Consider the following 13,665-nt stretch of genomic DNA (forward strand, 5'->3'; position numbering starts at 1 on the left):
CATACCTTGTTGAATGGTTTGGATAATCCGTCTTCAAAGACATGGATGTAGTAGCCAATAGATAAAGAAATCCTGCAACACAAAATGGAGGGAAACATTAGCATGATTAGCCATAGTAATAGTGAAAGTTACAATACACATTCACATATTTTGTGAGCCTTCTGTAGTAAATAGAGGACTTGGCAGGGAACAAGGAATTAAGGGATATAGACTCTGTACATTAATACTGCTGATTCGAGTTTGAATTAATGAGTTTTTCAGAGAATTGAATAGCTTAGCTTAAAAGGCAATGAGTCAGCAAACAACACAAGACTTAATGCACTTCATCTTAATCTAGTGTTTTCAAAACCCTACTTATCTTTTCGGTAATTATCAACAGAAGAAATTGAATTATCCAGCCATTTCTTTGTTTTGGAAATCAATTAGGCCTATCTTTCAGAGGTATGCGAATTGGAGCAACTTTGGAGATCAGACAATTTAATTAAGAATCCTAACTTCCGATTAAGATCATTCTCCAGGAAGAAGCTCCGGCAGGTACTTTCCCTTAAAAGTGAACCAAGTTTTAGAAAGGATATTTTCCCAATGAGAATTGTTTCACAATATTGAACATACCACATAGCGTTGGAAAAGCATTGTTGGCTGTAATAATCATTAAAACTTCAAAACCATAGAGTTGAGTGTAAGCAACAACGTGCATGGTAGTTGAGATAACCAGAAAAAACTATGCCCCCATACAATACTGGTGGAGGTCCTCAATGAGATAAAGCTACATATTACCATCACATGACGCCACATAGCAAAAGCCATACATATACAGTAGTGTGGATAAGAGTTGTCACAATAACAAAGGAGGTTGGTGGCAACTTATTTGGGGAGAATGGGTTTTGTGGTAATGGCTGGAGCGGAATAAGTGGGATGGTATCAAATACATCATGGTTTCCATGTGTTTGATGCCATTCCATTTGCTTCGTTCCAGCCATTATTATGAGCTGTCCTCCCATCAGTAGCCTCCACTGCACAGTAAGTCTATTACTAATTCTGTCTTCCTTTTTGGTAACACACACTGATAAGGGATGAATGTTGATTGATAGCAAATGTGGCCGTACCAGCCCTGACCTTTGGTGGGATGGACTACTACTATGGAAGCCTAGTCCCCTGATACCTTGGCTTGAACCCAATACGGCCATCTAGGCCAGGTTGGAGTCATAGCTTACCATTGCCCTGCAACCTGCTGTTGCGCTTGAGTTTGAACCTGTGTGTGTGTGTGAGTGAGTGTTTCTGTGTGTGCGTGCGTGCGTACACTCGTGTGTGTGTGTGCCTGCATGCAGTTAGCTCTTGTTCAATCAATGCTATCACAGTTCAGCTCTTGTTCATCCAACAGAACAGGACCCCCTTAGAGACACATCAAGAGGGATTTGAACATATCATTCCTATCATTCTAGCCTTTAGCCACAATCACATGTGTCGGATACATCAACACAAGGTGAGAGCCGAGATAATTAATGATAGTGACAGGACCGACAGGATAAACTAGATAGAAAAAAAGTTCAATCAATATTCGGACTAGACCGCACAAATAGACCAGCCAAAACGATGGCAGCTTGAGTTAAGATGCTGAAGCCTGAGGGAGAGGGATATGTCGGATCATGTTAAACATAGAAGAAAAAGAAAGGCTTCATGTTTTGCTGACTGAGCAGCGACAAAAGATGTACACATAGCTCACAAGTTAACATTAGTCAGCAGGAAGTCTTGACTGGAGGGTTTGTTTGACCATGTATTGTACAGCTGACCAGCCATTAGGGCTCAATGCAGTTTCAGTTTCCTAAGGCATCGCTAACACTGGTGCTAACCACAGGACCCTCATAGCATACAGAAGCTCAGTGTGTGGTGGTGCATTAACCTACAGTAGCACTCCACTGACACACATACATTACAGCTTCTGTTTCAGCAGCGCAGTGGGGCCATCTGAGCTCAACCACTCACAGTCCACTCAGAGAAATCTTAACTTCAGGGCACTCTCTCTCCCTGTCTCTCTCCTTTTCTCTTACTCCCTGACTCACTCACTCCCTCACTCACTCACATAAACTCATACAGATACGCATGCACGCACACACTTGGCCTACTTTTTATCATTCTACCTCAGCATCTATAGCATGAATGACCAAACTCTTCTTGAGATTAAAAAGACAGTCCAACCTTCCCCCCGTTTCTCCTCCACCTCCTCCTCCATGCTTCTCCTCTCACACTCGAATCACAGAGGGCGCATAGCAACGGCTGCTACTCCGCTGGGAGATCAGTGTGAAGAAATCTATTTCCAGATAAACAAACTGAACATATCCTCTCTCTCTCTCTCTCTCTCTCTCTCTCTCTCTCTCTCCTCTCTCTCTCTCTCTCTCTCTCTCTCTCTCTCTCTCTCTCTCTCTCTCTCTCTCTCTCTCTCTCTCTCTCTCTCTCTCTCTCTCTCTCTCTCTCTCTCTCTCTCTCTCTCTCTCTCTCTCTCTCTCTCTCTCTCTCTCTCTCTCTCTCTCTCTCTCTCTCTCTCTCTCTCTCTCTCTCTCTCTCTCTCTCTCTCTCTCTCTCTCTCTCTCTCTCTCTCTCTCTCTCTCTCTCTCTCTCTCTCTCTCTCTCTCTCTCTCTCTCTCTGTGTTCATTCTATTGTGATATGCACCCCCTGGCCATTACAAAGGTGCTCAGGCACACACAATGCACACGCAATGCACCATGGGAGATATGCTCCCATAATCTGTTTTGGCTGGAGGGGTGCAGTGAGTCTGTTTCCCTCTCTATGGTCATCGACAGGCCTAGCCTTATAGTCCGGGGTAAATATGGAGAGAGCAACATGCGGTTCATAGCTAGGCAAATAAGGCTTGAATCAAAAACATCCATCGAAACACCTTAATTAAAAACAAAGACACTGCGGAACTGGGGGAGCTGTGGTGCATAAGAAAGAAGGGACTGTAGAGATGATGGGGACATTTAGCTCAAATGTGAGTTTGGTGTTTGGGTGAGTGATTTGGCCATTGTGAAGAGTTTGTAGTTTGATGTCTTATGTAACAGTGGTTTGTAAAGTTGTTTGTTCGATGGAATCAGTTTGTCATTGATTTATGCAAGCGCAAATGCTCTTTGTCTTCTATTGCAAGACAGCAAAGAGTGAGTTGTAATAACAAGTTGAGGCTTTCATAATAACAAATGTACCATAAACGTATTTATTGAATTTGATCAAATATCATGTGTGTGACACTTGATTGGTGCAGTATTTAATTATTATTATTATTTTTAATAATTGGTATCCAATTGTTAGTCGTTACTGTCTTGTCTCATCGCTACAACTCCCGTACGGGTTTGGGAGAGACGAAGGTCGAGAGCCATGCGTCCTCCGAAACACAACCCAACCAAGCCGCACTGCTTCTTAACACAGCGCGCATCCAACCCGGAAGCCAGCCACACCAATGTGTCGGAGGAAACGCCGTACGCCTAGCGACCTGGTCAGCGTGCACTGCAACCGGCCCGCCACAGGAGTCGCTAGTGCGCAATGAGACAAGGATATCCCTACCGGCCAAGCCCTCCCTAACCCGGACGACGCTAGGCCATTGACCTCCCGGTCGCGGCCGGCTCCGACAGAGCCTGGGCTCGAACCCTGAGTCTCTGGTGGCACAGCTAGCACTACGATGCCTTAGACCACTGCACCACCCGGGAGGCCCAATTGGTGCAGTATACCATGAGACAACCAAATATAGAAGCAATTTCAACTGAATGTGCAGTCATCCAATGTGTTTTTGTCAACTACATATGGGTTGCTAGTGTAAAGGATGTCACACTGCTTGCTTAGCGAGTACCACTTCCACCTGATTTGGGTCCACCAAGGCTCGAACCGAGGACCTCTGCCTGGCTAGCACACGTGACCGCCCTCCCGAAGTGTCTTACCAGTCGAGACACCGAAAAGTGAACTATTTAGCGGCACAATTGGCGACACTTTAGGCTGAGCAGTCAGTTTCACATCTACACCAGCACTGTGTATACTGTACACAATGTACTAAAATGGGGCGGTTCCACGACAGCGGGAGCGTTAAATATTTTTGGTATCTCAGATTGTTCTGGCAATCCTCACATTTTATTGGGAGGAAGGATGTTTAACATTTTATTCAATTTTAGACCTATACATGCCTCCTGTAAGACCCTATGATCTGTGAACCATACATGATACAGACAACATCTTGGTGTCATACTCTTTAAAGTGTGCTCTAAAAAATTTAGTGTTTTGATTCAATTTTTTTTTTAAATCCACATGAATTAATTGAACATTACAAATATTCATATTAATATCGTAAACACTGCCTTTTTTATTTTGTTCATTTTAAGACATATTGTTTGTAACAATATACTGTACTCTTCACACATGTCCAAGTTCCAGAGTAGGCTCTCTGGTACTTTTAATGATATGACCCATTTTATAAATATAAATGGATATTATAGGTCATTGACCAATGACAACACTCATTTGAGATTGTACATTCAGCAAATTACCAGCAAGGGTTCAATTTAAATACATTTTCCCATTCACTGTGTTGATGGCGCTCATAAAATGTATCATATCTTCAGAAACAGCAGAGAGCCCTCTCTGAAAAGTGATTTAATTGAAGAGTATATTGTTCCAAACAATATGTCTTAAAATGAACAAAATAAAAAAGGCTGGATTTGAAATATTAAATATTAATATTATTTATTAATATATATATATTAATATTCACCGATCATAGGATCTTACATGTATATGAGGCATGTATACGTCTGAAAAGGGCCTAAAATGGACACTTTAATTATCATTTTTTTAATGGTTGGTGATACAAATTGTTTGTGTAAAAAATGGTTCATGTAAAAAGCATTTAAAAAAATCTTTCCTCCCAATTAAGTTTCTACATGAAAATTGCCAGAACAATCTGAGATAACCCCAAAATGTTTTGCTCCTGCTGGCGTGGCATCACACAAACGTAGATTTGCCATAGAGTAAAAAAACAGTTGCCCCTGGGACGGCCCTTGCCGTGGTAGCCTTTTACTGCAGTGGGCTAAATCAGGGCCACACAAAACACACACCTCACACACATGGTTAAGGGCTTAAACAACAATCCCAGTATTTGTATAACAAAACAATTTGACATAGAAACACCGGATCATCTGCATTAAAAATAAAAGTGTTTATTCATTCTCAAATTATTAAAACATTAACATTCCACCAATGAGACCACTAAAGGGCGATTTGGTCATTTGACTACAGGAAAGTACCAACCGTAACCATGACAAACATCATTGTGGCAACCGCCCTAGTTAACAGGAGGTAAAAAGTTGGCCACACTGCAGTTCACACAGAGAGGAAGGGGAAGCCTGCCCACAGCCCTCAATCATCAGCCATACAGGATATCCTGCTGTGTCTGGCACACCTTCACCACTTCCCTCTTCTCCCTCCCCATCACTCCTCCTCGGCCTTGTTCTCTCTATCCTTTCCCCCTCTTTCTCCTACATGATATTGGATCACATTATGCTGTTAGCGCTCTCTTTCTTTAAATAATGCATTTTCATCTTGTGTTTTCAATTTCTCTTATACACATATATCCTTTTAAATCTCCCCCTTGTCTTCTTTTCTTTCTCTCTGCTACCCTCCCATTCTTTCTATTATCCTCTCTTTCGCTTTACATTTCAATGTTATGTTTTAGTGGCGTGACTGCGACTACTACCTTCACAAAAGCGAGACAATTTCACCAAAGACATGGTTACGGGGAAAAAAACGAGACACTTGCTCCATCTTTGTTTCGTAACCCCCCTCCCTCAATTCTCCATTTCAACTCGCTGATATCCCCCTCATTTTTTTATCTCTCTTCTCTCACTCCTTCTTTCTCCCTCTCCTTCCCGCTGTCACACACTCCTCCATTGCATCTCTCTCAGCCCCTTATCTTCTCCCATATGCTGTACTCGTGGATCCCCTAGTGTGTGTGTGTGTGTGTGTGGTGTGTGGTAGCGGCTGAAATATTAATGTATCTAAGCAGAAGACTCCTCCAGCACACTCCCTGGGAGGTGGAGGCCATGGAACGGAGAGAGGGAGGACGAGAGAGGGGGATGAACCTAAGTAAGAGGGATGAGAAAACTGTAGAAGAGGAATGAAGTCTGGGTGAGGGTGTTTGTGTGTGTGTGTGTGTGTGTGTGTGTGTGTGTGTGTGTGTGTGTGTGTGTGTGTGTGTGTGTGTGTGTGTGTGTGTGTGTGTGTGTGTGTGTGTGTGTGTATATGTGTGAATATACCTTTTAACATAATCATTGGTTTCCAAGTAGGTCAGTCAGTAGCACTGCACAGTATCAACCATTTACAGTATAACAGCCAGTGCTTTGTAGGCTAAATCGGTAACCTTGCTAGCATCCTCATGGCATAGCCAAACACTTGCCAGCTGGCTTATAGACATCCACTCTCTTGCTTCCAGCTCATATGGCGTGTCTTTAGAGCTTGTCAATTGCAATGCCTGTGTTTTGTTCAGTGCTCTTATTCACTCTGTGTGCTGTACTGTGGTACTTAGATGATCTTCCTCCCAAGCCCCAGCTTTGTGGAACCTCACAATGTTTTTGTTAACCCACTTCTCTTGTTTGCAATATTGCCAAAATAGTATGATCATTTATCTCATTTTTGACAGTATGAAAATATTTGACGGTATTTTATGTTTTATTATAATAAAAGGGTGGCAACAAAAACATTTTAAATGTGTCCTCTTGCTTCCCATCCAAAACAGTTAGTGTATATATTATGTGATGTTTTAGTTCGTTTTGGTATTTGGAAAGGTTTTTGTTTTCAGCTGTTCGTTCACACAAAGCATTTTCTTGAGGAAAGCCGAAGTTCGGAAGCCGAAGTCTATGCTCCTAAATCGGTGATTGGCCAACAGTAGTGATTCTTCCATGAAGTGTTTATTTTCATTCAACGATAGACGACTTGTTTTCATGCACATTTTTTCACTTGAGAAATACTGCATCAAACATCCTACTTAGTTAGATGTTAAATGCGTGACTAAAATGTCCACTTAATTAATTACAGATTTCTTGAGTTATCTTAGATGAATTCTGTCTATTCTGAGGAATTGTATATTGGCTATGGAGTCTCATTTTTCAAGCGAAGGTCTTTCAAGGGAAAATGCAAGCACACTAGGTGCCAACAGAACCGAAGCAGAACCAGTTAGTTGTAACGGCAGATTTCCTCCTCTTCGTTTGAAGAGGAAATGTAGCAGGGATCAGACCAAAACGCAGCGTGGTAAGTGTCCATATCGTTTATTATAAAACAGAAACTGAACACTAAGAAATACAAAACAATAAATGTGAACATGAACGAAAACCAAACCGAAACAGTCCCGTGTGGTGACAAACACAGACACGGAAACAAACACCCACAAACCAACAGTGAAACCCAGGCTACCTAAGTATGATTCTCAATCAGAGACAACTAACGACACCTGCCTCTGATTGAGAACCCTACTAGGCCGAAACAGAAACCTAAACATAGAAACACAAAACATAGACTGCCCAACCCAACTCACGCCCTGACCATACTAAAACAAAGACATAAATAAAAGAACTAAGGTCAGAACGTGACATTAGTGGTTTTAATGGGGCTTTCTCTCATCTGATTGTTTTATACTGTTCAATCAAACTTCAATCCAAAAATATTTTCAGCATTTTCATACATTTCTGCATTTCCTTCACTCTGCATTTCCTTTACTTTTGTCTTTTTATGCCTCTATTTTGTGAGTAACAGATTACATGTAATGCTCTCCATCGCTCAACTTCCCTCCCTCTCTCTCTCTTGCTCTCCCCCTTTCTCTCTCTCTCTCTCTCTCTTTCCCTCTTTCTCAGCTGTTGGTGAGTAGCGCTGTACTGGGTGACACTAGCGTAGAGGTGACCTTGGTAAGAGCAGCGGAGCCTCCAGCGATCGACATGGAGATTGAATCTACCTCAAGCTAGGCTGTGGTTGGGAAAGAGAGCAAGAGTGAGAAAGAGAGAGAGAACACAGAGAGGTAGAGTAAGAATAGCAAGATAAAATATATACAGCATGTACAGTATAGAGAGACAGGGGATGGAGGGAGAGAAAACAAAGTGAGAGAAGAGATAGTGACAGAGGAGAGACGGATGACAAGACAACAGAGGGGGAAGATGAGAGGGACCAGAGATGGCAAAGAAAGAAAGAGAGAAATTAAGACCTTAAGAAGGTGGGAAGAGAACAATGATAGTGAAAAAAGACAGAGTGAAAGGGTGAAGGTAAAGGAGATGTGGAGAGGGGAGAGAAAGAGGGAGAGGTCTGACAGATGAGGGCAAGACTCATATCAAACATCTCCAATCGAAAATCAAATCAAGAATCGGCTTTCTATTCCGCAGCAAAGCCTCCTTCACTCACGCCGCCAAACTTACCCTAGTAAAACTGACTATCCTACCGATCCTCGACTTCGGCGATGTCATCTACAAAATTGCTTCCAACACTCTACAGCAAACTGGATGCAGTTTATCACAGTGCCATCCGTTTTGTCACTAAAGCACCTTATACCACCCACCACTGCGACTTGTATGCTCTAGTCGGCTGGCCCTCGCTACATATTCGTCGCCAGACCCACTGGCTCCAGGTCATCTACAATTCCATGCTAGGTAAAGCTCCGCCTTATCTCAGTTCACTGGTCACGATGGCAACACCCATCCGTAGCACGCGCTCCAGCAGGTGTATCTCACTGATCATCCCTAAAGCCAACACCTCATTTGGCCGCTTTTCGTTCCAGTTCTCTGCTGCCTGTGACTGGAACGAATTGCAAAAATCGCTGAAGTTGGAGACTTTTATCTCCCTCACCAACTTCAAACATCTGCTATCTGAGCAGTTAACCGATCGCTGCAGCTGTACATAGTCTATCGGTAAATAGCCCACCCATTTTTACCTACCTCATCCCCATACTGTTTTTATTTATTTACTTTTCTGCTCTTTTGCACACCAATATCTCTACCTGTACATGACCATCTGATCATTTATCACTCCAGTGATATTAATCTGCAAAATTGTAATTATTCGCCTACCTCCTCATGCCTTTTGCACACATTGTATATAGACTCCCCTTTTTTTTCTCTACTGTGTTATTGACTTGTTAATTGTTTACTCCATGTGTAACTCTTTGTTGTCTGCTCACACTGCTATGCTTTATCTTGGCCAGGTCGCAGTTGCAAATGAGAACTTGTTCTCAACTAGCCTACCTGGTTAAATAAAGGTGTTCTCAACTAGCCTACCTGGTTAAATAAAGGTGTTCTCAACTAGCCTACCTGGTTAAATAAAGGTGTTCTCAACTAGCCTACCTGGTTAAATAAAGGTGTTCTCAACTAGCCTACCTGGTTAAATAAAGGTGTTCTCAACTGGCCTACCTGGTTAAATAAAGGTGAAATAAAAAAATAACAAATAAAAAAGAGAGAGTTGCCATAGGCATTTCTTCCGTGGAGCTTCCACTGTCCAGTCCCACACTTCCATCCCCATCAATCTGTTCTAGATTACTATAATACTGCCCCGGCTTTTTTATCTCTCTCTCTCTCTCTCTCTCTCTCTCTCTCTCTCTCTCTCTCTCTCTCTCTCTCTCTCTCTCTCTTTCTTTCTCTCTCTCTCTCTCTCTCTCTTTCTCTCTCTCTCTCTCTCTCTCTCTCTCTCTCTCTCTCTCTCTCTCTCTCTCTCTCTCTCTCTCTCTCTCTCTCTCTCTCTCTCTCTCTCTCTCTCTCTCTCTCTCTCTCTCTCTCTCTCTCTCTCTCTCTCTCTCTCTCTCTCTCTCTCTCTCTCTCTCTCTCTCTCTCTCTCTCTCTCTCTCTCTCTCTCTCTCTCTCTCTCTCTCTCTCTCTCTCTCTCTCTCTCTCTCTCTCTCTCTCTCTCTCAAGCACTCACTCATGGCAGGTGGTCTTTAAGCAAATAAAAAGTAAGCCCTACTTATAAACCCCTCTTAAAAAGGGAAGCAATAACATTTAATCAGACGTAAAGCTACGCCACTGTGCTTTCTATTTACCTAAACCTCTTTTTGTTTAAAGGGATCTTTAAATCCCATTTGTGCTATGAAATGTAGTATGTCCTAATCTAAAGGGGGTAAGATGGTCCAGGTCAAAAAGGGTGGCTTTCGCAACAATAAAATGAATCAGTTTGCATTTTTAAAATTTATTGAACCTTTATTTAACTAGACAAGTCAGTTAAGACCAAATTCTTATTTACAATGACGGCCTTCCCCGGCCAAACCCAGACGGCCCCGGGCCAATTGTGCGCCGCCCTATGAGACTCTCAATCACAGCCGGTTGTGATATAGCCTGGAATCAAACCAGGGTCTGTAGTGACGCCTCCCGCACTGAGATGCAGTGAACTAGTCCTCTGCGCCACTCGGGAGCTCGAGCATCTCAGAGTAGTAATACTGATCTAGGACCAGTTTGGCCTTACAAAGCATGATTGATACGATTATTTGGACAGGAGGGACCTGATTCTCTATCGGTACATCTACTCTGAGATGCTTTGTGGATACGGTCCTGGCCGTTAGTCCTCTCTCACCATCACTGTTCCAGCATGTGGTCTTGGCTCACCATAAGGCAGTGGTCTCAGCATGGTGATAGGACAAGCCACCTGGAGACCACTAGTCCCTTCCTCAGGGGGGTATGAGTGACTGTAATCTATAGGAGTTACACAGTTGTTGACCTTCAGTTGACCGCTAAGGGGGTCCCTGTGACCTTTCTAATGACCCCTGGTTGACCCTTAGGATCTGTGTCCACAGTGCTAGGGGTTAGGTTGCACCTCAATTGTTTCAAAAAAGGTTTCCTCTCCTTGTTTCCTGCATTGACCCAACCGGGTGGTTGCAATGACTTCATTCTAGCATTGTCTGTGAGTTGTTGATTTTTGGATATAGAACAGAAACTTCAAAACCTTCTTACTTACGATAATGTTTTGAATGTCTGTTTTGCCATTTATGAATGCGTTATATAATGCGTTTCTATGGGCGATAGTAGTAAAGGCCAAATACAATCTTTTTTCAGATACCTACAGGGGTCCTAAAATTCTAAATGAAATAGCAAAATGATCCATGGTATAAATATCTCAAAAACATATGTTAGCTTAGAACCCCATCCCTCCGCCAAGGCTTAGACCTTTAGAGGTTTAACCTGCTTATAATCTGTCAACAACACACTATAGTCTCTCAGATGAAATCACAGCAAAGACAGGAAGTGCCTCTCACATCAAGCCAATAGGATGATCTTATTTCTGATTATAGTAAGGCTACAGACAAAGAAATCGGAAGTACAGTGAGGCTGTCCTTTCTGTAAAAAATCCACTGAATGTTTCTATGGTTTAAAGTGGCTACTGCTATGGCCAAAGATGTTGTATGAAATAGATGGAGAGACAGAGAGAAGAAGAGCTGGGCAGGAGAGGGAGAGAGGTAGAGAGAGAGCAATGGAGGGAGGGAGACAGAGGGGGAGAAAAAGAGGTGCGTACACAGACACACTCAACAAGCTTCCCAGACAGATGTATAACTACTGAGCCAACACAGGGGCGGAAAACTCTGTAAAACAGGTTAATGGTACACTCAGCACAATGACATCATCAAAAACAATGTGTCATCTTCCTACTCACAGATAACAACATTGGCAGAATTCATCTCTGACAAGACTATCATTATTGGTGGTTTACTACAACGTCTGCCACCCTGCATGTCCACGTTGGGAAGAATCCATAAAGGCAGTCAGCATGTAGGAACTAGGAAGTTAGCTCATTATGATAAGGTCATCTTAGTTAGTCTACTAAGACACAATAGAATAAAAAAAAATCGAAAATAAAGATATAGCCCCGGGCTGGACCATATCACAACAGTTATGCCCCTACCAACCTCACCCATTTCAACTCATAATTACACTAATTGAAACACTTAACATTATGGGTTTGTCATTTGAATCATAATATTGAGTATAGAGGTTGGACAGTACAATGGAAGTAGAGGCAAATAGCTGCAATTACAATGTAATGAAAGCTGAAACGTGAAAACAGTGAGTGTAGCGATTCTCTACTATTCTCTTGAAAACAGTGGAAGAGAAGTAATCTCAGGGTTGTGTTCATTAAGGGCACACTGTACCAAAAAGTTTTGCAAAGTAAAACAAAAACAAACTTTTCTTCAGGTTCATGTTATCCTTCCAAGTTTCAGTCAGTTTTCTTGCGTTTGGTGCCTAATGGATATGACCCAGGTTTCATGTTCAACTTTGTGGTTTTTAAGTAGATAGGCTGCTTGCTCTTTGATGATCAGTTCTTTAAATTCCATAAGAGTAGTTATGAGTACAACTGTCAAACACACAAAAGTACTCATCGACACACACACAAGCACACGCACACACAACAGATACAAGCACGCATCCCACACTCACACATATAGACAATGAAGTACTGCTGAAAAACATTGGGTACGATAAATTTGCATTTGCAGGAAATATACCCTACTGCCTCTCACTCACCTCCTACAATATACAATATATGCTACAAGACAGGATGTTTCATTAAACAGACAGTTCACTAAATTAATCCAGACTAAGTGTATATTCCTTTAATATTAAGTAATTTTCTCTGTTTCATCACTGTTCTATGGATCCAAACATGCATTCTCATAGTGCATGGAGATAATGATTTTGTCTCAGCCCAAAAACCAGGACCAGGCCCTTTGAAATAAAGGAAAAAGGGCCCTGAGTGTTTTGCAATTGGCATGAGACGGCTCCATTTAGAGCCCCCAAAACAAATTGAATGAATCACTTGACACATTTGCTTGCAGCACAACCCTTTCATTGGCCACCCACACAAGGCTGTTGTGTCCAGATATTCTAATTAGCCGCTTTGGCCGTCTGCGTGCGGCCTCGCCGCCACCTCTTTCTGGGTCAGGGTTCTGCCTGGAAGCAGGGTTCTTCCTGGGTCAGGGTTCTGCCTGGAGGCAGGGTTCTTCCTGGGTCAGGGTTCTGCCTGGAGGCAGGGTTCTTCCTGGGTCAGGGTTCTGCCTGGGTCAGGGTTCTGCCTGGGGGCAGGGTTCTTCCTGGGTCAGGGTTCTGCCTGGAGGCAGGGTTCTTCAGGCCGTTTATTGGCATCTCTTCTCTCACAGAGTTCACTGCTCATGAGAGGCTGTGAGGGCTTTGTACAAAGGGAAAAGAACACTACAGCTAAGTCACTCCTCAACCAAGGTGCACGAATAGAGAAGCAAACTGAAGTGAAGAGGAAATTCAGCAACTCTTGGAGGACAGTGAAAAGTGCCTCTAAAAGTGTTTTGATCATACAAAAAAAACATTGGATAAAAACAATTGATCTAAATGAGTTATTCACTATACAGAACAGACCCAGGTTGAAGTAATTATTTCAATAATTTAGGTGTGCTTGATTGAGATTGCATGTTGCAATGGAACCAATAGCAAAGTACCAAAACTGCAAATCCCGCCCACCTGTCGCTCAAGGCAGGCTAAAGCAAATGCTAGAAGTATTTGACAGATTTCAAATAGAAGCCAGGTCTGATTCAAAACGGGCCTGTGTATGGATAAGGAACATGTTTTCTGAGCCTCGAAGAAAAAAAAGACAGTTGCTGGTGCCTGAATGTTGTCTTCTGTTGAATCAAGTACTGATAAATGGCATTA

At 42.6% G+C, this 13,665-nt stretch overlaps 1 protein-coding gene across 1 annotated transcript in view; it reads right to left on the minus strand.

The window, feature by feature from the left end:
* Nucleotides 1–13,665, minus strand: part of LOC109891640 (disks large-associated protein 4-like) — a 221,173-nt gene that overhangs the window by 171,875 nt on the left and 35,633 nt on the right. Inside the window, exon 2 of the mRNA XM_031825626.1 lies at nucleotides 6–72. The gene's annotated coding sequence lies outside the window, so the exon portion shown is untranslated. The remainder of the gene's footprint in view (nucleotides 1–5; nucleotides 73–13,665) is intronic.

Source organism: Oncorhynchus kisutch, linkage group LG5 (genome assembly GCF_002021735.2).
Source record: "Oncorhynchus kisutch isolate 150728-3 linkage group LG5, Okis_V2, whole genome shotgun sequence".
NCBI classification, from domain to species: Eukaryota; Metazoa; Chordata; class Actinopteri; order Salmoniformes; family Salmonidae; genus Oncorhynchus; species Oncorhynchus kisutch.